The sequence below is a fragment of the Sturnira hondurensis genome, unplaced genomic scaffold (genome assembly GCF_014824575.4).
Source record: "Sturnira hondurensis isolate 20B ecotype Veracruz unplaced genomic scaffold, ASM1482457v3 Scaffold0019835, whole genome shotgun sequence".
Taxonomy (NCBI): domain Eukaryota; kingdom Metazoa; phylum Chordata; class Mammalia; order Chiroptera; family Phyllostomidae; genus Sturnira; species Sturnira hondurensis.
In genome coordinates, this window is record NW_028092466.1 from 3644586 (window position 1) to 3670949 (window position 26364).

General features: G+C 44.4%; 1 protein-coding gene and 1 pseudogene across 5 annotated transcripts in view; one reads left to right on the top strand and one right to left on the bottom strand.

The window, feature by feature from the left end:
* Window positions 1–26364, bottom strand: part of NTN1 (netrin 1) — a 198726-nt gene that overhangs the window by 100430 nt on the left and 71932 nt on the right. The gene's annotated exons all lie outside the window — the stretch shown is intronic.
* Window positions 7208–7529, top strand: LOC118974628 (multiple coagulation factor deficiency protein 2 homolog; annotated as a pseudogene).

Genomic DNA, 26364 nt, shown 5'->3' on the forward strand with positions numbered 1-26364 from the left:
GAAATGTTAATAAAAACAAGTCAGATCATTATTTTTCCAACCCGCTTATCCCTGTCTGGGGTCACAGGTGCCCAGTGCCCGTCCCAGCAGCTCCAGGCAGAGTGGGACCCACCCTGGACAGAGCACCCTTCCGCTGCAGGGCCACTCACACACACAGCCTCATAGTCTTCCTGGGACAACTGAGACGTGCCAATTCACCAAACACACACAACTTTGGGATGTAGGAGGTAACTGCAGTCCCCAGGAGAAAACCACGCGGGCGTGGGGAGAACACGTCCACTCTACTTACAGCGGCTGGGGCACCGATGCATTTTTTTCTCATCAGTGCTTTAATGACGTTGAACAAAACAACATTCGTTAGTTCAGGATCTGCTGTACTTGATCTGCTGAGGTCGAACCAAACCTCTGATCACTCATCACCAAGGACTAATCGACTCTTGGAAAAACCTGAGTGTTTTTAAGCAAAAAGCAAATGAAAAGGAAAGCTTGTGCTGGGCCAATCAGCCCCCTGAGCAGCAAGCAGCTGGTAGGAAACAACACAGGGACGATGTAAGCACTGTGAACTGCAGCGCCAGAGGGAGCTGCTGTGACGTGAGCGGGGACGGGGGCAGGACTTGGGCTGTCTTCATTGGGCCCCCACCGACACTGCCAGCCAACACCCTGCCGGCAAACCTCTTTGGGGGCTTGTGGCTGTACAGAATCGAAATCTTGGTTGGCACTGAAGTCATCACCAAAGGCATCAGGTGTGGGCAGGCCTGTGCCCCACCACAGGGACTTGGGGAACCCCCTCAAAAACTTGGTGGGGTGGCAAGGGTTCCAGCCTCTCCCCAAGAGGGAAAATACAAAACCATCAGCGTCTGTCTACTTGGTCATTTATGCAGCACCGTCCCCGGCCCCCAAATCCTTAGCACAGGTGGGTAAGAAGTCAGGCATGCCAAGTCCTGAGGACTCTCCCTCACAGCAATTTATACCGCACTTCAGCATGCAAGGCCTTCCTCCAAGCACTCCTAAGAGCTAACTTACCAATTTAAACAAGCAAAAGATCTGAACAGACATTTCTCCGAAGACGATATACAAATGGCCAATAAGCACATGAAAATAGGCTTAACACCACTTGCCATCGGGGAGACGCACGCCACAAGTGCGGTAAGATACCGACGCACACCTGCTTGAATGTCTAGAATCAAAAGAGGCAAACATTCACAAGTGCTAGTGAGGTCGTGGAGAAAGCGGAACCCCGTGCTTTCCTGGTGGGGAGGTAAAATGATGCTGCCACTTTGGGGAACCGTCCAGTCCGGCAGTTCCCGAGGGAGTGAAACACAGAGAGGAGCGTGAACACCCTGCTCCTGGCCTGGCCTGCAGCGAGGGTGAGAGAGGACGGGGAGGACGGAGAAGATGAGGACGTGGGGCTGCAAACTAGCGGGAGTTCCAGAGGAATCTGGTGTTTATCAGGTACCCGCCACTGTGTGCCAGAGTCCTGACAAGTCATTCCAAGTTCAGGACAATCAACACTAACGCCTGCTGTTGAATGGACCCCTTCGCCAGTGCCCCTGTGAAGGCTGTGAACACCCTGCCCCCCACCACCAATGCCACCAAGGTGTTCACTGTCTGCTGCCCCCAGGGCCTGTGCAGCCCCCCAGAGAAACGAAGCTCAGTAAACCAGCTCAGGCCTCCGACAGCCCTACTGGAAGCCCACCCTGAGCAGGCAGCTGTTTTGATCTAAACCTGATTCACAAATTTTGTTTACTATCCTCCCAAGATAAATTAGAAAGTTCCCTTGATTTTACTTTATCTTTTAAATCAACTCACAGAGCTGTCTAGTAAAAAATAGTTAAGTAATCAAAGAAAGTTTAGAATTGTGTATGCATCACTGGTTCATGAGAAAATGTCAAAGCCGGTAGTAATACTCGGATCTGAAAAGGAGATAAACTCAGGAGGGTACATTAAACTATTATTGATACATTCGCTTCTTTAAAGCTGGAAAGTAAAAGACAAATTCTGTTTGGGCTACAAATAAAATATTGACATTAAAAAAGAATTATTGCTCACACCCCTTGGAGGTAGGCACTGACATCAACCCCCTTCTACAGGAGAGGAAACTGAGGCACAGGGAATAACCTGCCACGGTCACCTGACCAGCGGCAGGCCTGGGCCAGAAGCTGGCAGCGTGGCCCACACTCTTCAGCACTGTCGGGGACCGCCTGTAGCCTGTGACAGAGCACCTGCCTCTCTCAGTTGCAACGTGGAGGGGACAAAGGAGAGCAGATTCCATGTCTCTCAGTCCTCTCTAGAGCGTATCCTGTGCAAGATGATTCCTTCCCCCTGTTGTGGACCCTGTCCCCCACCCCAAAGGTTTGGGGGTCAGGGCGAGAGAGCACATGCTTTTCCCACTGGCACGGACCAAAGGCCAATGGCCCTGTCTTGGGGCTCTGCTGTCTTCATGCCTCAGAAACGCACAGACCCGGCTCTTGGCCTCCCCAGCCCTGCTGCATCTGCTCCTCGGGCACACTCAGCCTTCCCGGGGGAAGCAGAGCGCCTCTGCCGGTTTCCCTCCCGTCGGCAGCCCAGCCCCTCTCCCTAGCTCCAGGTGACAATCTGTTTTGTGTCCTCTTGGCCTCCTTGCCCCGTCTCTCCGCTTTCTCTCTATTCATGTGCTGTTTTTCCTTAGACACTGCATTTTTTCCTATAACATCATGTCTGATCCAGATTTTCCTTAAAGTGCCCTTTCAGGCCTCACAGCTTCCCCAGTGTCGACAGCTCCTGGCCGGGCAGGACCTGCACCAGGGCCCCTCCTCCACCCAGTGGGGCCCGTCTCTGCCTGACCCCCACACCCATTCAGGGAGTCACAATACACATTTTATATCAAAAACCACCCCTTGTACCTCAACCACAAATCCTTCCTGAAAGTGGACAATATATAGTCAGCCAATGACAAAGAAAATAAATAGGATGTGCTCAATGCTTAAAAATATTGATATCCTACACTTGGACTTCAATATACCATAATAGTCTCCAAACTTCTACTTCTGGTCGACCTTCAAAATAATACATTTCTCATCACCTCTTCTGGGGAGGACAAGGGGTGTCTTTCCGCTAGCTCTGTGAATGAGTAGTCCCCAAGCAATACAGACAAGACTCTGTCTGTACTGAGAGGCAACTGGAAGTTGACCTTCTGGGACCTCCTAAAGTGACAATGAGAACGTGACGGGTGGCAGTGTTCTCTGGCCCCGGTTGTCAAGCTGAGGCAAGCCCCATCTTCCTCGGGTCCACAGAAAGGCCTGGGACTTCAGCTTTGGAAACAAAACCAGGCTAAATCAGTGAGGTGTGGAAGAAAAAGCGGATAGGAGGGGAGGGGCCTCTGGAGGAAGCCCCCACCATCGCAGCACTTCCTTCAAATGGTTCATGGAACCAAACAGCTAGTGGAGACTCCAGGAATCACCCAGCTTGACCTTCTGGAGCCAAAGATGGGGCAGCTAAGGCCCAGTGAAGTGAGGACTTGCAAAGGCCACCCAGGGAGTTGGCAGGAGGGCTAGGTCAAAACAGGGGGCTGCTTCCTGACCCCATGCGGGTTCTGCCCACGTTCCCACACTGCCGCCCCTCACCACGAAGCACCTGCACCGTCATCCTGGTTTCGGGCCTCTGCTGAGCCACTTGCCTGTGTGCACAGGGATCTGAAAAGCTCACAGGCCCCTTCTCCAAGAACAACAGAGCCCTCGCCAGCACCGGTTAACCAAGTAAGTTGATGAGACCCACAGGCGGCTTTCCAGGCTTCTAAGAAGCTTCTGCAATCTGCCCCCTGGAGAAACGAATGCAAAGACGTTGAAGAAAGGGCCACCCAGTCTGCCTCTGGAGCCTCCACCCTATCAGCTCATGTTTGTTTTGTTTATGAGAGGAAAATTCTCCGACTGTTCACAGAGAGGGAGATGTGAGTTCCCTTCCTCTAAGGCCTAGCAGGCAGGCCGGACCTCATTCTTTAGTCTCACAGGATCTCCTCCATCACATATGGGACATCAAGAGCAGCAAGTCCATCCAGGGCTGCCCCAGAGGCCCCAGGGATCTCACCACAGCCTGTCTGTTATCTCTGGGGGCTGAGACCTCAGAAAATGTCAGCACCAGGTAGCACAAGCCCTGGGGGAAAATGAGTCAGTGCAAAGAGCTCGCTTCTGCCTGCCTTCTCTCCTTCTGAGGCCTCCTAGTGTGCCAGCAAAGCTGGTGTTTAAATGAGCTCTGGCACACTGGAGTGGGAGCCTTCCAGCGTTTATCAACTCCTTCTCCACATCTCAGCCAGGATCTGTCCAGCTCCACACACATCTGCAGACAAGGACTCCGTTTCAGTGCACAGATGGAGCTCTTTCCACTGAGGAAAGAGAAGGAAACTTTGCATTGAGTACTGAGCACTGAGCACTGAGAAGGAAATTTTCATGGTCAGCAGAATGCCAGAATGCACACCCCAGCCCGACCCTGGGGACACGTGCTAAGCTGACACCAACACAGTGGATCTTCACAGCACTCGCAGAACTGCCTACATCTCCTACTCTCCCACCCAGAACTGGAAACGTTTCCTCAAAGGCCTTGTACTTTCAGGATCAGTGCCAACACACCTTCTGGTCCACCCGAAAGAGCACAAGTTCACCCATTCTTCATCCCCCTACTTTCACTGGACCCTGCCATGAGTCAGGGTCCCCACCCTCAGGAAGGTTGTGCTGGAGGAAGGCAGAGGCGTGGAGGCAGATCCTCGGGTGGGGGGCCTGGGGGGCAGAACCTTCAGATGCAGTCCAGGCTGGGCACCGCCCCTCCACACTTCCCCCAAGGAGGATGCCCTGAGCCCTGTGCACAAGCCCCCGCCAATGGGGTTTAGAAACACAAAAGCTGTCCTCAGGTGCTCCACCATCTGAGGAGGGAGATGGACACAGATGCAGGTGTGGTAAGTGTCCATCTATTCCTCCATTCTGCCCTGTTTTCCCTACAAGTCCATTTGTTTTCCCTTTACTTACCTTTAAACTGGCAGAATCTGTACAGTTCAGTATCTGTTAATGGACAGAGTAGCTCACCTTTGGCCCCTTCTCAGCCCACTTTACAGGGGTACAGTCCCCAGCTCAGCTCCATGGAAGCGGGACAGGTTGGGAGCCACTGCCTGTTTTCTGGGACTCTGACAAACTACATGCCCAACCCATACAGCTGTTCTTCTCCAGGGGAGTGAATAGCACCTCGCAGAACACGCCACGCCCCTCAGAATATACTCTTCCCCCTCCACGGCCCCCAGCACTGCGCCCTAACCGCCTCCCCACACATGCCCTGCTTTTAGCCTCGTTCTTCTCTGGGATCTGAGGAGTTTGCCTAATGCAGTAGGTTGAACAGCCCCCAGAATACATGTCCATGTCCTAATTCCCATGACCTGCGAATGTGACCTTATTTAGAAATGGGGTCTTTGCAGATGTAATTACGTTAAGGCTCTTGATACAAAATCACCCTGGATTTAGGGTGGGCCCTAAACCCAGTGATGGGCATTCTTATAAGAAACTGAAAGGAGAAGACACAGCGGCACACAGAAAGAAAGACCATGCAAAGACAGAGGCAGAGACCGGAACCGGGCATCTCCAAGGGTTGCCAACACCCCACAGACACTCAGAGGTGGGCAGGGACCGAATTCTCCCTACGAGCCTCCAGAAAAAACAAATCCTGCCAACGTGTGGACTTCAGTCCTGTGGCCTCCTGACTGTAGGAAAACAAACTTCTGCTGTTCTGAGCCCCCCAGACTGGGGGGTCTTCCAGCAGCCCTGGGAAACGAACACATCTAGGTCCAGAAAGATGGAGGAGACGGGAGGAAGGAAAAGGAGTTCTGTTCTTCCCACCTCCAAGGGCAGCAGCTAACGGAGTTTCGAGTTTTCCCAGAGAAACAGAAGCTGGCACTCTGAGTCAGCCAGCATGCGGTGGGGAAGCGCCTCTCCGCCTTCATTCAAGCCTCTGCACGGAGCAAAACCAGGTCAGAGAACATAAGGACAGAGGAAAAAATAACAATGACAGACTAGGAGACAATAATGGCACCACATATAACAAAGCATTGTAACTAGAATATATAAAGAACTCCAACAAATAAACAAGAAAAAGACAACCCAACAGAACACACACACACACACACACATGAATATTCATGTGACAGAAAGGAAACCTGTATGGCCAATACATATATGAAAAGATGCTCAGCCTCACTAATAATCAGGCAGGTGCATATTAAAACAATGCAGATTCAAATTTAAACAACATACCCATTGGACTGGAAAAAATATACACGTCTGATAATATCACATGTTAGCTAAAGTAGGGGAAATGAAAGCTTCCATATTGAGCTGGTGAGAATTGGAGCAATCACACAATCTAGCAGTGGTGGAAACAGCCAAGCAATTCTGGTTCTTGGTGCCTACCCTCGAGAAATCTCACATATAACCCCAAGAAGGTCAGACAAAGCCGCTGATTGCAGCAATGTTTACAAGAAGAAACTGGGGCAACAGGCTGAATGGCCACTAGCAGGAAATGGACAGATGAGTTACAGCTTGTTTATACAATGTCATATCATATGACCCTGAAAATGAATGAAGTAGAGCCTGATGAAGCAACATGGACCCATCTCAAAAACACAGCAATTGCAAAATGATACATCTGGTGTGACAGCCTTGTAGATAAACTCATTAACTCGTACACAACACTCTGAATTGTGCATAGATACACATATGTAGTAAAAGTTGAAAATATGGGAAGATAAATCAACTATACAATTTGTCTCTGGGAAAAAGAGAATTTAGTGGAACAGAACAGAATGAAAGGTATATCAAAGGTACTATATCAACAGTGTTCTCTCATTTTTAAAAAAAGTTTTAAAAATGGATGAAAAACAAGCAAGCACATAATTATCATATGCAGGAGAATATCATAACTTCTTGGACAGTGGTCACATAAAGTGTTCTGAGAGCACAGAGGACAGACTTCTACCTCTTTCTACCTGAAGGTGGTGGCACTAGAGCTTTGAAAGAAATAGGAGGGGGAGGGGCAGCAAAGGGTACCGGAGGAGGGTACCAGAGCCCGTGAGATCTCTGCGGCTGCTCAGACACCCCTTCCTGGGTGGCTTGCTCTGGGCCATTTGTGTCAGGTGCCTGGGCCCAGGAGCCCAGGGGTGAGGGAGGAGAGGAAGCTGCCTCCTCCCATCCCGGCAGCATGGGTGTGGGTAAGAACACAGTGCACAACTAAAAGCATATCATGGAACATCTAGAAGGTGTCATCAACAAACCAGAGGTGGAGATGGCCTGACAAGAACTGAAGCTCCATTATTTCAAAATGTATGATTATGACAGCAATAATTTGCTTGACAGCCTGGCACTATCCACAGCCATCACTCATGTCCACAAGGAGGAAGCTATGAACAGACACCACCGACAAGTGAAGAGGAGCTAATGAACTTAACAGACAGCGTTTTAAGAGACAAGAACAATGATGGATACATCAATGATGCTGAATTTGCAAAATCACTGCAGTAGACACTTTTGACCATCTCCTAGCTAGCATGCAAATGTGACCCATTATAATGTGATGGAACATTTTCAGTAACGCAGGATAACTCATTTCCAATTCCTGCTGAACTATTTTGCTAAAAACTTGTAGCCCTTGTTACACTGGGGTAAGAAATAGAAAGCAAGAGAAATAAAAGAGAAGAGAAATAGGACATGTTATAGTCCCCACGTATTGTTAAAGCTCTTGTCAGACAAGGGCTTGGTTACAGAATCTTTTTAAGAACATTGGATAATTGGAGCTGAGTACTCAGGAACATGATGCAAGTCTCTTGGTTTTAGTTCTTGCTACCTGAAAACTAAGACGAGCTTTGCCAAGTGGATACACTTTTCAGTAACAGCGAAGAAATGGAATGAATGCCAAACATTGACCTTTGTGGGTCCTGTCTCTTCAGGTAAACGTGCTCAGTGTTCTGTCAAGTTCTCCTGGCCTAAATGGTTATGTGCTTTGGGCAGGTGAACATTGATTAAGTTATTTCAAAGCCACAGCATTAAAACGAAGATCAGATATTGAGTTCAGCTAACCACAAAGTCTGTATCTTCTGGCACTTTGAATATGACCCACCACTGACCTACGTGATTAACCTTTTTCAGTTCTTCCATATTTTATAAAATTACTGCCATATCCTTATACTTCATTTCTTTTATGTCTTCTCAACCTGGGAGAGACCTTGAACTTAAAAGTGTTCCCTACCCTAATCAATAGCAAATGTTTTAGCTTTCTTAATATTTCTATTTAACTCTTGTTTCTAGAGTCTCATTTTTTTCAGAGTAGGAACTTAGGAATGTGAGGATTTATCCTTTCTGCTTGATACAGAGGCAATAAAACTACTAGCTGCTATTGCCTGAGTGAGAAGTGAAAAAAGAGCATTCACCAAGCACGGCGATCAGCCTGATGCAAGTTACATTTAGAAGGAGTGTTGTTTAAAGGATCTCTTCTAGCCTAAATACATGAATTCTTTCAGATCAGGAAAGATTAGAAAAGAAAGCTAAAAATTCCTAGCAGCATGAATCTCAACAGTAGTTGAAAATGAAAAGCAGCAGCAAATATAATTTGGTTTATTGGATGAGAGGGATACCCTATGACAGAAAAGCTAAAATGATGATTAAATGGAGGGGAAAACTGCATACATTTTCTGTAAGAACTATAGAGACTTGTTTTCTTTATTCAAGTATTCTCATAAGAGACTTCCGCCAAGATGGAGGCATAGGTGGAAACACTGTGCCTTCTCTCACAACCAAGTTTGAATACAACAAAGGTTTGGAGAACAAAGACACAGCCAAAAAAAAAACAGAAAATTGAATTATAGGGAAGTCCGACAACCACTAACCGTTCAACGGGGACGGTAAGAGGGGCAGAGCCAGCAGCAGAGCAAGGTCAGGCAGGAAAGATCTCCAGACCTAGGCGCGCAGGCAGCCCAGACCCAGTCAGGGTGTGGGGCAGACTGACTGCAGTTGCACATTCACGCACAGTGAGACGGACCATGCAGGCCCCAGGGGGCGAGGGCTGACGGCGGTGGCACACTTGCGTGCAGTGGGACAAAACGCGTGGGCCCAGTAACAGTGGCAGCTGCAGCACCTGTGGGGGCCGCAGTGGGAGGCGGCAGACGGGACGCCATAGTTCCTCGTTGACCCTGCCCCCACATACAACATCACAACCCAGCGAATGAGTTGCCCTGCTCTAGTGAATACCTTAGGGCTCCGATCCTGCTACCAAACAGGAACAAACAGCCCGAAAGATGGCGCAAGAAAAACTCAAAGTCCCAGAGCCAATAACTCTCAGCGACCGAGAAATTGCCAGCCTCTCAGAAGCACAATTCAAAACACTGTTTATCAGGATGCTCACAGAACTGGTTGATTATAGTCACAAATTAGAGGAACATATGAAGGCTAAACTAATTGAAATGAAGGGAGATGTCCAGGAAACCAATAGCGATGGAAAGGAAACTGGGACTCAAATCAAGGGAATGGACCAGAAGGAAGAACAAAACATCCCACCAGAAAGGAATGAAGAAATGAGAATTCAAAAAAATGAGGAGAGGCTTAGGAACCTCCAGGACATCTTTAAACGTTCCAACATCCGGATTATAGGGGTACCAGAAGGGGGAAAGAAACAGCCACGAGTGGAAAACTTATTTGAACAAATAATAAAGGAGAACTTCCCCAGTCTGGCAAAGGAAATAGACTTCCAGGAAATCCAGGAAGCTCAGAGAGTGCCAAAGAAGTTGGACCCAAGAAGGAACACACCAAGGCACATCATAATTACATTAGCCAAGACTAAAATGAAGGAGAGAATCCTAGAAGCAGCAAGGGATAAGGGGACAGTCACCTACAAAGGAGTACCCATCAGACTGTCAGCGGATTTCTCAAAAGAGACCTTACAGGCAAGAAGGGGCTGGAAAGAAGTATTCCAAGTCATGAAATCCAAAGACCTACAGCCAAGATTGCTTTATCCAGCAAAACTTTCATTTAGAATGGAAGGACAGATAAAGTGCTTCTCAGATAAGGTCAAGTTCAAGGAGTTCATCATCACCAAGCCCTTATTATATGAAATGCTAAAGGGACTTATATAAGAAAAAGAAGATGAAAAATATGAACAGTGAAAGGACAGCAAACACACAGTTATTAACAACCACACCTAAAACAAAAGCAAACCAAGAGGACAGCTAGATCAGGAGTGGAACCATAGAAATGAAGAACACATGGAGGGTTAGCAACAGGGGAGTGGGAGGAGGAGAAGGGGGGAGAAGGCACAGAAAATAGCATAGAGGGTAGGTAGAAAATAGATAGCGGGGAAGGCAAGAATAGTGGGGGAAATATAGAATCTAAAGAACTTGAGACACGTGGTTATAAACTAAGGGGGGGGGAGAATGGTGGGGGAGGGAGTGTGCGGGTGGAGGGGAATGAAGGGGGGGAATAGAACAACCGTAATGGTATACTCAATTAAATATATTTTTTTTAAAGTATTCTCATAAGAAAACACATGCATTTGTAAAAATGGATTCCTGTATCAAGTATTTGTGCAATTAGAATTGAATTGTAAACTATTCTGGTAAAATCTAGTTAGTTTGAGAGATTTATATAATGAATCCTAGATATTTGGCCAATAAATCTGATAGAACAACAAAAAAAGATAAATAGGTGGGATTGAGAAATGGGTCTGAGAAAAACTTCCTCAGTACCTATTCCTGCTCACTTGGGTATTCTGGGCCAGACTCATTTGCTGTGTTTACTGAATAATGTCTTAAGTTTTCAAATCTTAATATGTAAGTAAAAGACTTGAACACTTTATCTTTCAAGGCAAAACTACAGAGGTAGTGACCGCATAGCTGCCAGATTGTCTGGTCAACATCCAGGGGCTGGAGAGCTGGAAACCCTTTTCAGACTCCCTTGCAGCTAGGCTCTCTGTGTGATTTGCACTTCATGTGAATCAGCAGGGGCTGTGGCAGGGTGTGGCACTGTTTCATAGGTTGGGCTGTGTGGGAGGTGGTGGTTTAGACCTGGCAGAGATGGCTCTAATACCTGGTTCTGCAACTTCCTGACTATAGCAAAGGCAGCAGCTCCCTTGGTAGCTTGTTTTGGAGGTGGTTTGGGGATTTTGTTCCTGAGAGTCCACCTTAAGTTTTTTCTTCAGTCCTCCCAACAATTCTGAGAGTTATCTAAATTATTAACAAACAAATTCCTTTCTGCTTGAGTTAGTGGACGCTGTTATTTGCAGCTAAGAACACTTACCATGGCAAGTTCACCAAATATTTATTATCAAGCCCACAGTCTTTGATTAAATCTTTTTTCTTATGAGCCCACAGCCTCTTGAGCTAAGATTTCTTAACACTATGATCGAACCATGTTTGACAAACAAACTAACCAATGTATGAATGAGTTTCAAGCATTTATGACACACAGCAGAAAGAAAACTTAGAAAACACCCAGAAGATAAGATTAGGCGAGAGGGTTTGACAAACTTTTTAATGTAAAGGACCAGAGAATAAACATTGTTGGCTTCAGTACACACAGTTTCTGTCTCAGTGACTCAACTCAGCCATTCACAACTCAGTGTGAAAGCAGCCACAGACAGTATGTAAACAAGTAAGTGTGGCTGTGTTCTGATAAAACTTTATTTACAAACACAGCTGACTGGCTGGATTTTGCCCATGGACCACAGTTGGCCAACCACCTCCCACCAGGAGCTACAATTGCAACAATCAATCACCAAAGTGACTCCAACCTGTGAGAAGGTGGAAGAAGCCAGCAAGCCCTGGATATCTATGGCCCATTCCCAGCTGAATGAGCCACAAATCTAATTCACTGGGTCTCCCTGTTGACACAGGCCTCTTTCCCACTCTGACTTCCTCTTTCGCTTCAAATGCAAAATCTCCAAACAATCATAACGAAGGAGATAGTTCCCACATGTCTTTCACCTACTTATTTATTTATTGGCAAAAGCATAAATAACACTTATTTGAGCACTTAGGAGTTCTTTTCTCTCAACCAGCTGAGATATGTAGAATTTCCATTTCAGTCTTTATAATTAAAATGCATATGGAAATTTAAACTGATACACACATTAGCATTTATACTTCATAGTATCTTGATATACTTTAACATATGCTAATAATAACTAAACAGACTTGGCACTTATCAGGATAACTTCTGCCCCAGAACCATAAAATGTGGAAAGTGTCACAAATACAAAATGCACTATGGTTTTACCTTGCCTCCCCAGCGCAATGGTGGAGCCACACAGGCCTGGGTCCAAGTTCCATCACTTCTACCATCTTGGTGAGTGACTGTGAGCACATTACTCCCCTTTGTGGGCCCCAGTTTCCTCAGTTTTAAATGAGTATGTGGTTAGGGTGACATGTGAGAAAACTTGCATGTTAATAAGCATAGGGCATAGATCCCAGTAAATGCCTGATAAGCAGTCAGTGCTGTGAGGATGACAATGATGATGACAATGACAACAGAACAAAGTACATTTTGTAATGCCAGCCACCAGATGGCAAGTTGGTGATCAGAACCAAGCCCAGAGCATTTAGGGTACTCAGCTCCGTGTGTTAACTCCGGGGCAGGTCCCCACCTTCGCAATTCCGCCATCTTTCTACGATAATAGCTCACACAAAACTTCTGTCTCCAAAACACAAAACACAAATGGGTTTACTTAGGCACACATCCTTAGTACCAAGAGTCAGGGACTACCTCTGCCCATCTCACCTGTACAGCAGGTAGAAAAGTCCCACCTTTGAAGTGAACCACCTGTGTGATCACAGGCAAGCCACTTCGCAGCTTTGGGCTGTGACCAGACCAGGAAGTGTGGCCCATTCCGTGCTTCACAAACTTCAAGGTACACATGAGGCTCTCGTTAAAACGCAGGTTCTGATTCAGTGGGTCTGAGGTGACATCCAATAACTGGCATTGCTAACAAGTTCCCAGGGGATGCTGACGCATCCTGAGGCCCCACTTTAGGAACCATTGATCTAGAAGGTCTCTTGGTTCCCCCACCCCCCCCAATTAGCTTGCTTTGATCAGAACACTAGGATATGTCTCCTCACCATTCATTCCTTTCTCCTCCTCCTCTCCCCTCCCCCTCTGTCTTTGCACAGCCTCCCTTTTTTATCCCACCCACGGGTTGGGTGGGGGATTCCCACAGTTCCTAAAGAGCCAGAGATAGTTTGGCTGTTCTCCATCAACAGCATGGGGGGCGCAGGGGGCAAAAAGAAAGAGATCCCAAGGAACCCCTCCAGAAACCCTTTTCTAGGCAAATCCTGTTCCTCCTTAGCATGGAGCCCTCGCCCCCACCTTCCTCTCCACACTGAAGCTAAGGATAATATCACTAACACTGAGGAACTCCCACATCTCCGTAGATTTACAATGAAACCATCAGAGCAGGAAAGATTATTCTGGGTTAATGCCTCCTACATCCACCTGCCGACTGGGAACATTCTTTTCTCAGCTCAAAAATGTTCGTAAGCCTTTCTAGGCCACGGTTCACACAGAGCAGACTGCAGATCCTCCAGCAAAGGCCAGCCTTGGGGGGGGGGGGTGTGGAGAAGGAAGAGTTGATTTCCTCAGACCAGGCAGGCAGAGTGGCCAGAGCTGACCGGCCAGGGGCTGGCCTCAGAAGTCCAAGTGTCAGAAGGAAGCTTTTCTGGGAACCCTGTCCCTGCCGGTAAAAGAGTTAACACCGTGCCTTCCCATTCCAAAGTGGACACTAAGAACAAAACACCTGCCCACACAGTTCCCAGCATCCTGCCCCAGACAGGAAGCATGAGTTCTGCCCACAGTGCACCCTGAGTACAGGGTGCCTCCCCAGGGTCCCCGCTGCTGGGTCTCTCATGGGCCCCACATGGTCAGCAGGGCCTCTGTGGCCACAGTGAGACCTGGCGACAGGTCACCCCACCCTTGCCCCACTTGGAGTCACTCTCTGTAGTCCGGGCCTGGCCCCATCATGTGGAGGAATTTGACTGTGACTCTGANGAGCTGACCGGCCAGGGGCTGGCCTCGGAAGTCCAGGTGTCAGAAGGAAGCTTTTCTGGGAACCCTGTCCCTGCCGGTAAAAGAGTTAACACCGTGCCTTCCCATTCCAAAGTGGACACTAAGAACAAAACACCTGACCACACAGTTCCCAGCATCCTGCCCCAGACAGGAAGCATGAGATCTGCCCACAGTGCACCCTGAGTACAGGGTGCCTCCCCAGGGTCCCCACTGCTGGGTCTCTCATGGGCCCCACATGGTCAGCAGGGCCTCTGTGGCCACAGTGAGACCTGGCGACAGGTCACCCCACCCTTGCCCCACTTGGAGTCACTCTCTGTAGTCCGGGCCTGGCCCCATCATGTGGAGGAATTTGACTGTGACTCTGAAATGTTCTGTGGGCAGCGGGCCCTGGCTGTCCTGTTGGGACTGTGGTGCCAACCTCTCTCTCCACAGACTAAAGCCCACATGGGAAATCCTGCCCTTCTGCCGGCCAAGTCGCCTCCTCCGAAGCCTCCCTGTCTCTGCGCCCCACCGGCAATGCTGCACTGAGTTCACAAGTCAGCCAGGCCAGGGTGCTGTGGGGCAAACAGTCAGCCGGATGTGCCAGTGCTCTGGCTGGCAGGAGCACCCTCAAATGTGCCGGCTTCGACATGTCAGGCTGCTTGCCTGGCAGTTCTGATCCTATTGTTACCTCCAAGGTCACACAGGGCCTTCTCCACCCCTCAGAGCGGCTTCCAGAGCCCTCTGCGCTCAGAGCCCCCTTCCTGGGCTCAGCAGCGGCACTTCTTGTCAGAGCTTCTCTCTGGTACTGTCAATAATTATTTACAATTATCTATTTTTTTTGTTGTGGTAAAATATGCACTATCTTATCCATTTTTTAATGTTGCTGCTCGGCGGCACTAAGCACATCCGTACTGTGGTGCACCCATCACTGCCATCCATCTCCAGAACTTCACCTTCCCGAACGGACACTTCCTACCCGGGAAACACTAACCCCATTCCTCCCCTCCTGCAGCCCCTGACCATGAACCTCATATAAATGGAATCACACAGATTTATCCTTTTGTGCCTAGCTTATTTTACTTAGAATAATAATGTCTTTCAGTTTCCTCTATGTTGTAGCATGTCAGCATTTCCTTCTTTTTTAAGGCTGAACTATATATATTTATATATTAAATATATATAATATACACTAAATATATATTATATATTAAATGTACATTATATATATAAATCACATTTTGTTTATCCTCTCCTTTGTCAATGGATATTTGGGTTGTGTCCACCTTTGGCTATTGTGAATAGTGCTGCTATGAACATGGGTGACAAACATATTCATGTCGCTACTTTTAATTCTTTCGGGTATATGCACTGTCAACTACTTTTTAACTTGTTCTTGACACATAATATCTGTCAGAAAATTGTGTACTATTTGTGGAATTTTCCCCAACTGAACACACCCACGTCATCAGCACCCAGAGCAAGGACCAGGACACTGCCACCCTCCCCAGATGGCCCTTCAAGTCACCCTCCTGCCACAGTCACTACCATCCAACCCCCCAGGGTGACGAATGTGCTGGCTTCTCACAGCACGCATTAGCTTTGCCTGTTGTTACACTCTATGTAAGTGGAGTCATACAGTCCGTGTCTGGCTTTTTTTACTCAGCATTATGTCTGTGAGGCTCAACCAGCTGCTGCACATAGTTGTGGGTTATTTGCATTCATTCTTGTATGGCATTCACATTAGAATTTATTTTTTTATTTTATTGTTTGGGGTATTTATGACTAGGGTCCAGGTTGAATTATTACAGAGAGAGTTGCTATGGGCATTAGGACACATGTCTCTTGGTAAACATAGGTACACATTTCTTACGGGTATACACCTAGCAGTGGAATTACTGGGTTGTATGGTGTACAGTGCACACCACTGTACACACATCAACTTTAGTAGATTGAGACACTTTTCCAAAACTGGCCGTCCCACTTGACACTCCTGTCAGCAGAGTAGACTTGACATTCTCTTTCTCCTTTTAGCCAATTTGGTAGTGGTAGTGCCTTATGGTTTGGATATGCACTCCCCTGATGGCTAGTAAAGTAGAGCACCTTGTCACATCTATTATTTCTCTGTCTTAGGGACAGCTCACACTTCTTCCAATGAGAAGACACAGCAGGGATTGCAATGTCTTGCGATCCCCGCAAAGGCTGTCTCCAGGCCTCCCAACCAGCCAGGTCTCATGATGAAATCCAGGCTTGAGCTGCACTACATAAGTTAGGGCTAAGTTCTCCACTCACCTGGCCAGGTCACTGTCAGGGGCCCTGGGCTGGATTAAACACAACTGGCCTGCTCCTCAAGCATTGTTTGTTCATAACAGTGTCCCAAGGGCCAGGCCTTTTGCCAAGAGAGCCAGATGTCACTGGGTCGGCATGTGTAAAAAGCCAACAAATAACAAGTGTGCAATTCTTAGGAATGACAAACCACAAGTATGGAGAATTCCGCAATCAGTAAAGGAACTAAGAGTAGCCCGTGTCAAGTCTTGCTCGAGTCCCGCCAATAAACTCCCTGAGCTAGACCTGATCCGCTGCAGGTCCTCCCGAAGCCAACTGGATTCAGTCTAGCCCCGAGTTTTCACTCAGGCCCTGCTATGTGCCGAGCTTTGAGTCGAATGGTGCTGCAGTCACAGACATGCAAGATGGTCCTAATCCTCAAAGAGCATATAGTCCACAAGAGCATTACTGTTAGGAAAAAATGTGATAAACGTTACAAGTCAGATGAGAACATAACATAGGCATGACATCATGCATTTAGTGGAGGAAAAAGCGTCTGGTTATAGATAATCAAGGAGGCTTCCTGGAAGAAGAGGAGTTTGAGTGAACAGTGAATGGATAGGGTATCTCAACACTTAGAAACTGGAAGGGAAGGCCCTCCAGATGGAGAACAGCATGAGCTAAAACCAGTAATTTGGGTAAGTAGAGGTTAGTTGGTTAGAGAAAGTTTCGGTTTGTCAGGAGAATGACAAAGGCAAAACCCTTAAGGAGAGATACTGACATATCATAAAAATTAACCTTTGGATTTAAAAAACACCTACAAACACAATTAAAAGGCAAATGCCACAATGGAAAAAATTTTTTACATTTTGAGGTACACAAAGTTAGTTGCTTATATGAATTCTAGCAATCCTCATAATAAGCCATTAAAATGATGATGCAGAGCTAGCTACTTACTGACCAGTCTGGACATTTCTGGCATATTGCTAAGCAGAAAACGCAGGTTACTAAATGGCACAGGGTAAAATGTAAGACAATTACATACAGCAAGATGTCTTGAAGGACTGTCATTAAAATGTTAGTGGTGATTACTTGTCATTGGAAAAGGATTACTCAGTAACTTTTTCTTCTTATTTTTTCTGCATCATTTAATTTTTCAAAATCAACATGGGAGTGGGGGGAGAGGGGAAAAAGGTACAGAGAATAAGTAGCATAGATGGTGGGTAGAAAATGGACAGGGGGAGGGCAAGAACAGTATAGGAAATGTAGAAGCCAAGGAACTTACATGTACAACCCCTGGACATGAACTAAAGTGGGGGAATGGGGGGGTGGTGTGCAGGGCTGAGGGGAGTGAAAGGGGAACAATTGTAATAGCATAATCAATAAAATATATTTAAAAAAATAATGTAGATTTTAAACTTAACTTCTAAATATGATATATGGTAATTATTTTTTTATTTAATTCTTGTTCAAGTACAGTTTTCTGTCTTATATTCCCAGCCCTGCCCGCCCCCCACCCAGTGCTCCCCACCCCCTCCCATTTCCGCCCCCCACCTTAGTTATTGTCCATGTGCCCTTTATACTTGTTCATGTGAGTCCTTCCCCTTTTCCCCTATGATTCTCTCCCCTCTCCCCTCTGGACCCTGTCAGCCTGTTCCATATTTGAGTGTCATTGGTCATATTTGCTTGCTTATTTGTTTTGTTGTTTAGATTCCTGTTAACGGTGAGATCATATGGTATTGGTCTTTCACCACCTGGCTTATTTCGCTCAGCATAATGCTTTCCAGTTCCATCCATGATGTTGCAAAGGGTAGGAGCTCCTTCTTCCTTTCTGCAGCATAGAATTCCATTGTGTAAATGTACCATAGTTTTTTGATCCAGTCATTGACCAATGGGCATCTAGGTTGCTCCCAACTCTTGGCTATCGTGAATTGTGCTGCTACAAACATCAGGGTGCATAGGTTCTTTTCAATTGGTGCTTCAGGGTTCTTAGGATATACTCCTAATAGTGGAATTACTAGGTCAAAAGGCATGTTCATTTTTAGTTTTCTTAGAAAATTCCATACTGTTTTCCATATATATGGTAATTATTTTACCTGATACACAGGTAAAACATTTTAAATGGTAACTGTTATGGGCAGGAGTTTGAAGAATTCTCATATATTTCTGGTATAAACATGATTGCTTTGATCTTTTTTGGAAAGAAAATTCAAATTTAAAATACGCTTATCCTTTAACCCAGAAATTCACCTGCGGGAATTCATTATAAGGAAATTATGAATTGATACAAATGTACATCTAAAATGTTCCTTATAGAATTTTGTAATAAAGAGGGAGAAGGCAGGAGCAGAAAATTAGAGGAAAGCAAAGGTTCATATTCATACAGATGCTCACTGTGCCTGCTTTTATTACAGCAAAAGACTGGGAGAACCTAAATACACCGAGGACTGTATAAATAAGTAATGTTGCCTCCATTCAACAGCATAATAAGGGATCTGTATGTGCTGATTTAGAAAGATTGCCACTACATATTAAGTGAAAAAAAGCACTTAATTGTGGGAATATTGTGCTTCTATTTACATAAAGAAATACAAAGATATATATATTCATATACGTTCTGGTCTATGCATTGAATGTATCTGGAAGGATACAAAACATTACCTTGCTCAAAGTGAACAAGCATTTAGTGTGAGAGGAGACACTTTTTACTCTAGTGTTTGAACTTTTTCCTTTTGAAATTTTACTTTTATAGTGCTTAAAATGTTCTCCATACTCACTTAAAACAATGGTTTAAAAAAGAAAGAAGGGGAGAGGAGTAACTCTTGGAAGTAGACCCAGTGATGGCAGAAATAATTGATAACAGCTTGGGAACAAGAGAAACAATTAGTGAAGTTCCAGTAAGTCACTAATGTAAGAGAAAGAATGAAAGGGCAAGAAAATAGAAGTTTGGGACCCACAAATAGATACATAACACCCATGTATCCCTGACAATATTACTGTAGGATAGAATAATCTTTAATTATATACGAACAATACCTCTGAAACATCAAAGTAAGATTAACATAACACTCTTTAAACACAGACATTTGAAACACTAAAGAGAGACATTCTCACCTAAGTCAAAATTAAGCAAAGGTGCCTGCTGTCTGGGTAGTGTAGCCAATGCAACAAGCCAAGAAAAGAGAATGAACAACAGAAATGCTGAAAGAAAGAGACATAAGATACCATAATGGACTGTGCAAAATCCAGGAAGATTGTCCCTCAGTTCAGAGAGCAAGCCAATTACTAAAAAATAAATAAAAATCAATTTCTTTTATACACACCAACAGCAAACAATTAGGAAATATACTGTGAAAAGATACCACTCACCTTGCTGCAAACTCAAAATACTCAAGTGTCAAAGTAAGAAATGTACAGGGACCTATATGAGAAAACCATGTGAATCGCTGACGAATATATTGAAGCTCCAGATGAGCAGATCTGATACTATAAAGATTCCAATTCCCTCAACATTCATCTATAAACTTAATGCAATTTCAATCAGAATCACACAGGAATTTTTTTCCAAGTTGACCAAATCACTCTAAAATTAATTTGGAAATAAAATGCAAGAGAACAGCCAAGAAATTCTGTAATCATGGGAGTCATGCCCTAAAATAATTAAAATATTAAAACAGCGTGCAACTGGCAAAAGAACAGAGATTCATATCATTGGACAGAAAGAACTCAAGAAACAGAACCAAGAATATGTGAGAATCAGCAGATGACACAGGGAGCACTGGGAACCAGCAAGAGAAGGACAGCACTGGGGAAACGCGAGGCTGGATTCCTTCCCTCCCCTGAGACATCAGGTAACTTTAGAAATAAATTCAAGATCTAAGTGTGAAAAAGTGTGAAAGGATTTGAAATTTAAGTATGAAAGTGTTAGAATAAACTAAAATATATATGAAGATCTATATGTAACATATTAGAGAAGTGTAATTGCTAAGAATGACCCTGAACAGAGAACTTCGAAAGAAAACATTTAGAAATATCTATGCATAAAAAAGTAAAAGCATTTTTATATCAATAAGCACCAGTAGCAAAACTGAGAGGCAAAGGGCAAACTAGGATGAAACTGTTTGCAGCTGATAGAACAATTTACAGCCTTGATATATAAACATTTCTTACCAATTGATAAGAAAATATTAATCTCCCCCTGGAAAAACACACAAACGGCATGAATAAGCAATTCCCAAAGGGAGAAATATAGACAGCTAACAAACATATAAAAAATGTTCAAAGAAATGCATACTTTTTCAACCAAGATGCTGTTTCTTACCATTCAAACGGGCAAATGACTTTTTAAATGATACTACTTAGTATCTGTGAGGGGATGGGGAAAACACTACTCTTCCATTGTGCTGATTAAATAAAATACAAATAAGTAAAACTCATCTGACAAGTAATTTACCAATACGTCTAAAAGACTCAAGAAATTAAAAAATGTTCACACCCTCTAACCCACCAACTGTGATTCTAAGACTCTATCCCAAAGAAAGAGCTAAACACATACAAGAGGCTGAGCTCCAAGAATGAATTTCACAAGCTGTTGGTACAGGGACAAACTGGAAAACTAGTGGGAAACAGGTTAGGACTAATGGTGCATTCATGTGCTAAAATGCTAAGCAATTATTAAAATTCTGTTGCAGCAATGGAGTCAAGATATTGGTAATGAAAAAGCAAGTTACAAAAGTGTGTGTTTGAGTACAAAATCTTGTTTTTACTAACTGAATGTATATATGTACTAATAAGTGATATTGAAGCATGTATACCAAAATGTAAACATATAGACACCAAAAGTTTCCCTGAATAATGAGATTATGGGTGATTTTTTTCTTTTAACTTGCCTACATTTTTTTTACTCTCAGATCTCCATCTTTATTAAATAATTGCCCTGATTACCTTTCATAATGATTATAACATATAATGTTTAGAGCATTATAGAGCTTAATGACCTATAGTTGTCACTAAGTAATCAGTTTTCTTTTTTAAAAATATTTTTTATTTTCCGATCACAATTGATGTTCAATGTTATATGAGTTTCAGGGGTACAGCCTAATGATTAGATATTTATGTAATTTATGAAATGATCACCCCAATAAATCTAGTACCCATCTGACACCATACATAGTAATTACAATATTATTGACTATATTCCCTATATTTTACATCTCCCCAACTATTTTATAACTACCAATCTGTGCTGCTTAATCCATTTTTCACCCAGTTCCCCCACCCCCCTCACCACTGGCTACCTTCCAAGTGTTCTCTGTACCTATGAGTTTATTTCTGTTTTGTTTGCTCATTAATTTTTTGTTTAGACCCTACACATATGTGAAATCATAGGTATCTGTCTGATTTATTCCACTCAGCAAAATACCATCTGGGTCCATCCATATTTTGCAAATGCAGTATTTCATTCTTTTTATAACCAAGCAATATTCCATTGTATATATGTACCAAATCACCTTTATCCATTCATCTACGATGGGCCCTTAGATTGCATTTGTATCTTGGCTATTGTAAATAATGCAGCAATGAACATATGGATGAATGTCTTCTCAAATTAGTGTTTTGGGTTTCTTCAGATAGATATCCAAAAGCAGAACTGCTGGATCTTTCTTTGTCTCTTGATATATAGCCTTTGTTTTGAAGCGTACTTTGGCCCCTGCTGGTGTGGCTCAGTTGGTTAGAGTGTCTCCTACAGACCGAAGGATTGCATGTTCAATTCCCTGTCAGAGCACATGCCTGGGTTGCATGTTCCGTCCCTGGTTGGGGTGTGTGTAGGAGGCAACTGACTGATATTTCTTTCTCACATTAATGTTTGTCTCTTTCCCTCTCCCTCCCTTCCCCTCTCTTTAAAATCAATAGGCATGTCCTCAAGTGAAAATTAAAAATAATAATGATAAAGTCTATTTTTCTGGTACAAGTATTACTACCCCAGCTTTTTTGCTTGTTTGTTTCCATTTTCACAAAATATCTTTTCTCATCCCTTTACTTTCTTTTCTTTTTTTTCCAATTTTTTTATTTAATTATTTTTCAAGTACAGTTTTCTGTCTATTACTCCCATTCTATCCCACCCTCCATCCTCCCCCCTCCCTCCCATTTCCACCCTTCTCAGTTGTTTTCCATGTATCCTTTATATAGGTTCCTCTAAATCCCTCCCTTATTTCCCCTGAAATTCCCTCCCCTCTCCCCTCTGGTCACTGTCAGCCTGTTCTCTATTTCAGTGTCTTTGGTTATATTTTGCTTGCTTGTTTGTTTTGTTGTTTAGCTTCCTGTTAGAGGTGAGATCATATGGTATTTGTCCTTCAACACCTGGCTTATTTCACTCAGCATAATGCTTTCCAGTTCCATCCATGTTGTTGCAAAAGGTAGGAGCTCCTTCTTTCTTTCTGCAGCATAAAATTCCATTGTGTATATGTACCATAGTTTTTTGATCCATTCATTTACTGATGGGCACCTAGGTTGCTTCCAACTCTTGGCTATTGTAAATTGTGCTGCTATGAACATTGGGGTGCATAGGTTTTTGGGATTGGTGTTTTAGTCATCCCTTTACTTTCAGTCTGTGTGTGTCTCTCAATCTGAAGTCTCTTATAGACACAATATGTACAGGTCTTGTATTCTCATCCATTCAGTCACTCTGTCTTTTGATTGAAACATTTCATCTATTTGCATTTAAAGTAATCATTAATAGCTATGTATTGATTGCCATTTAATTACATATTTTTCTCTTTCTGTTTTCTTCTATTAAGGAAGACCCTTTAATTTTTCTTGTAATACTGGTTTGGTGATGAACTCCCTTAGCTTTTTCTTCCCTGGGAAACTCTTTAAATGCCCTTTGATTTTAAATGATAGCTTTGCTAGGTAGAGTAATTGTGGTTGCAAGTCCTTCTTTTCACCACTTTGAATATTTCTTGTTAATCCCTTCTAGCCTGCAAAGTTTTTTTTGAGAAATCAGTTGACAGTCTTATGGAAGTTCCCCTGTAGGTCACTACCTGCTTTTCTCCTGATGCTTTTAAGATCCCCTCTTTGCCCTGGCTGGTGTAGCTCAGTGGATTGAGCGCGGGCCTGCGAACCACATGATCGCGGTTCAATTCCCAGTCAGGGAACATGCCTGGGGTTGCAGGCCAGTTCCCGGCAGGGGACTCACGAGAGAAAACCATACATTGATATTTCTCTCCTTCTCTCCTTCCCTTCCTCTCTAAAGATAAATAAATAAAATCTTTAAAAAAAGATTCCCTCTTTGTCTTTAACCCTTGGTGTTTTACTTATGCTGTGTCTTGGTATGGTCTCTTTGGGTTCATCTTTTTGGGGGCTCTCTGTGCTTCCTGGACTTGTGTGTCTATTTCCTTCACCAAGCTAAAGAAGTTTTCTGCCATTATTTTTTTTCAAAGAGGATTTCAATTACTTGCTCTCTCTTCTTCTGGCAGCCCCCACGATGAGGATGCTGGTATGTTTGATGTTGTCCCCGACGCTGTTGATTTTTTTATTTTTATTTTTTTGCTGTCCTGATTGGTTGTTTTTCTGCTTCCTTATCATCCAGATTGCTGGTTTGATCCTTTGTGGATCAAAGGATTATTTTGTGGTTTATTTCTTTGTGGTTTATTTCTTCTAGGGTATTCTTTATTTCAGTTACTATATTCTTTATTTCTAACTAGCCCTTTTTTATGTTTCTATCTCCATTTTTATGTTTCCTCTCTTTAAGTTCTTGCCAACTTGATCTGTTCTTCCCCTATGTTATTTTCCCCTTACTTTGTTTCTGCTTTTTCTCTATAGAAGTCTCTCTCTATCCTGTCAGTGGAGGGCTCCTAACCATTTCCTGGTTTAACACTGCTTAAATAAACTTTAAGATGTTTTAAAATTTTATTCTATTTTTATTGTTATTGAATTAATTGAAGTGGCATTGGTTAATAAAATCACATCGGTTTCAGTTGCGCAGTTCTATGACACATCATCTGTATATTATATTATGTGTTCATCACCTCAAATGTTCTCCTATGTTCATTTTTAATATTAATTAATTAATTAATTAATTACTTTAGATCGAGGGGAAGGGAGAGAAAAAGAGAGGGAGAGAATCACTGATGTGAGAGAGAAACAGTGACAGGCTGCCTCTTGTACCTGCCCCAACTAAAGACTGAACCCACAACCTAGGTATGTGCCCTGACCTGGGAATCAAACCAGCAACCCTTTGTTTTGAGGGATGAAGCCCAACCAATTGAGCCACAATGGTCAGGACCTTGTTTTTTAAATGTCTTTATAATCAGTGTCTTGAATTCTGCATCTAGTAGATTGCTTGTCTCCATTTTGTTTAGTTCATTTTCTGGAGTTTTATCCTGTTCTTTCACTTGGGACCTGTTTGTCTCCCCACTTTGGCTACTGCCCTGTGTTCGTTTCTATGTATTAGTTAGAGCTGCTACATCTCCCATTCTTGGTACAGTGACCTTATGTAGTAGATGTCCTGTGCAGCCCAGTGGCACAGTCTTTCTAGTTGGTCACCCAAGTGGGGTGCTCCAGATGTGCCCCCCACATGGGCTGTGTGTAATCTCCTGTTGTACTTGAACCTTGCTTGTTGTTGGCAAGTCAATGGGAGGGATCAACCCCTAAGCTGATCTGCTGGGAGGCCCAGCCACAACTACACGGAAGGAGCTGCTGTACAGGGGCCCACCCCACAGAGTAGGACTGTCTTCAGCAGGGCTCTGATGCCCACCAAGTTCCCCCTTTTGTTGTGTTACTTCTGGAGGTGTTTGGGTGGTGCTCCAATATGTTCCGAAGTTGTCCACTCGTATACTGGATCTAGGGCCTCCCAGGAGGTGCAGGCCAAGGTGAGCCACTGCCAGCGTGAGCTACAAAGCAGTCCTCAGATGGTTGTCACTGTGCTGGGCTTGGAGGTGCCTCTTGGGAGAGGCCAAGCTGTGAATGGAGGCCAGTTGATACTAGTGCAGGGCTTGGAGTTGTTTAGCAAGAAATACAGGACACACTGAGGCCAGATGCTGCTTGTTTGGGGTTTTCAGACCTTGGAGAAATTTTAGGAACATCTGTTGTATGAGAAAAGACAGGACATTTTTATGGAAACACCACTGGAAGGGGCATGGATAGGCTTGCGAGTTGGTTGGGCAGGGTCGCAGGGAATAACAGGGGTGGGACCGGTGTGGGAAGAGAGGCAGACAACACTGTCAGTCATGTTGTGGAGACTCAGATATGGCACCTGCTAGTACCTGTAGCTGGGAGGGCTCAGCAAAGAAACAATGGATTCTGTTAGTATTTCTTCCTGGGAGTAAGCTGCCCTTTTAGCTATCTCCTGAAGCCAGACAATTCAGTTCCTCCCATGTGGCCCTGATACCTTTCAAGCTACTGCTCCAGTGCTGGAGCTCAGAGTGAGTGAGTCTGAGTAAGTCTGTGCACTGGCCCTTTAAGAGGAATGCCTGGGATTCCAGAAGCTCTATACCGTCCTCAGCCACAATCTGGCTTCCATAGCCAGAAGTTTTGGACACTTCTCTTCAGGGCACCAGAGCCCTGGGCTGGGAAGCCTGATGTAGGGCTGGGACTCCTCACTCCTCAGGGGGAACCTCCATAGCTGAGATTATCCCTCCCAATTTTTAACTGCCACGTATGGGGCGGGGGACTACCCCTTCTGCACCTCCACCCCTCCTACAAGCCTTAATGTGGCTTCTTTTTTGTATCCTCATTATAGGACTTCTGTTCAGCTAGACTTCAGGTGATTCTCAACAATGACTGCCCTGCAGTTTAATTGAAAATTTGATGTCAACTTGTCTACATTCAAAAAATGTTTTTAAATAAATACACTTCTGAGATAAAAAAAAATTTTTAAGTTGTTTGTAAAAGAAAGCTTGAGTATACCCGTATTCATAGCAGCACTACTCACAATAGCCAAGAGGTGGAAGCAACCCAAGTGTCCATCAACAGATGGATACACAAAATGTGGTCTGTGCATACAACAGGATATTATTTATTCTTTAAACTGAAGGAAATATGACACACGTTACAGCATATATGAACCCTG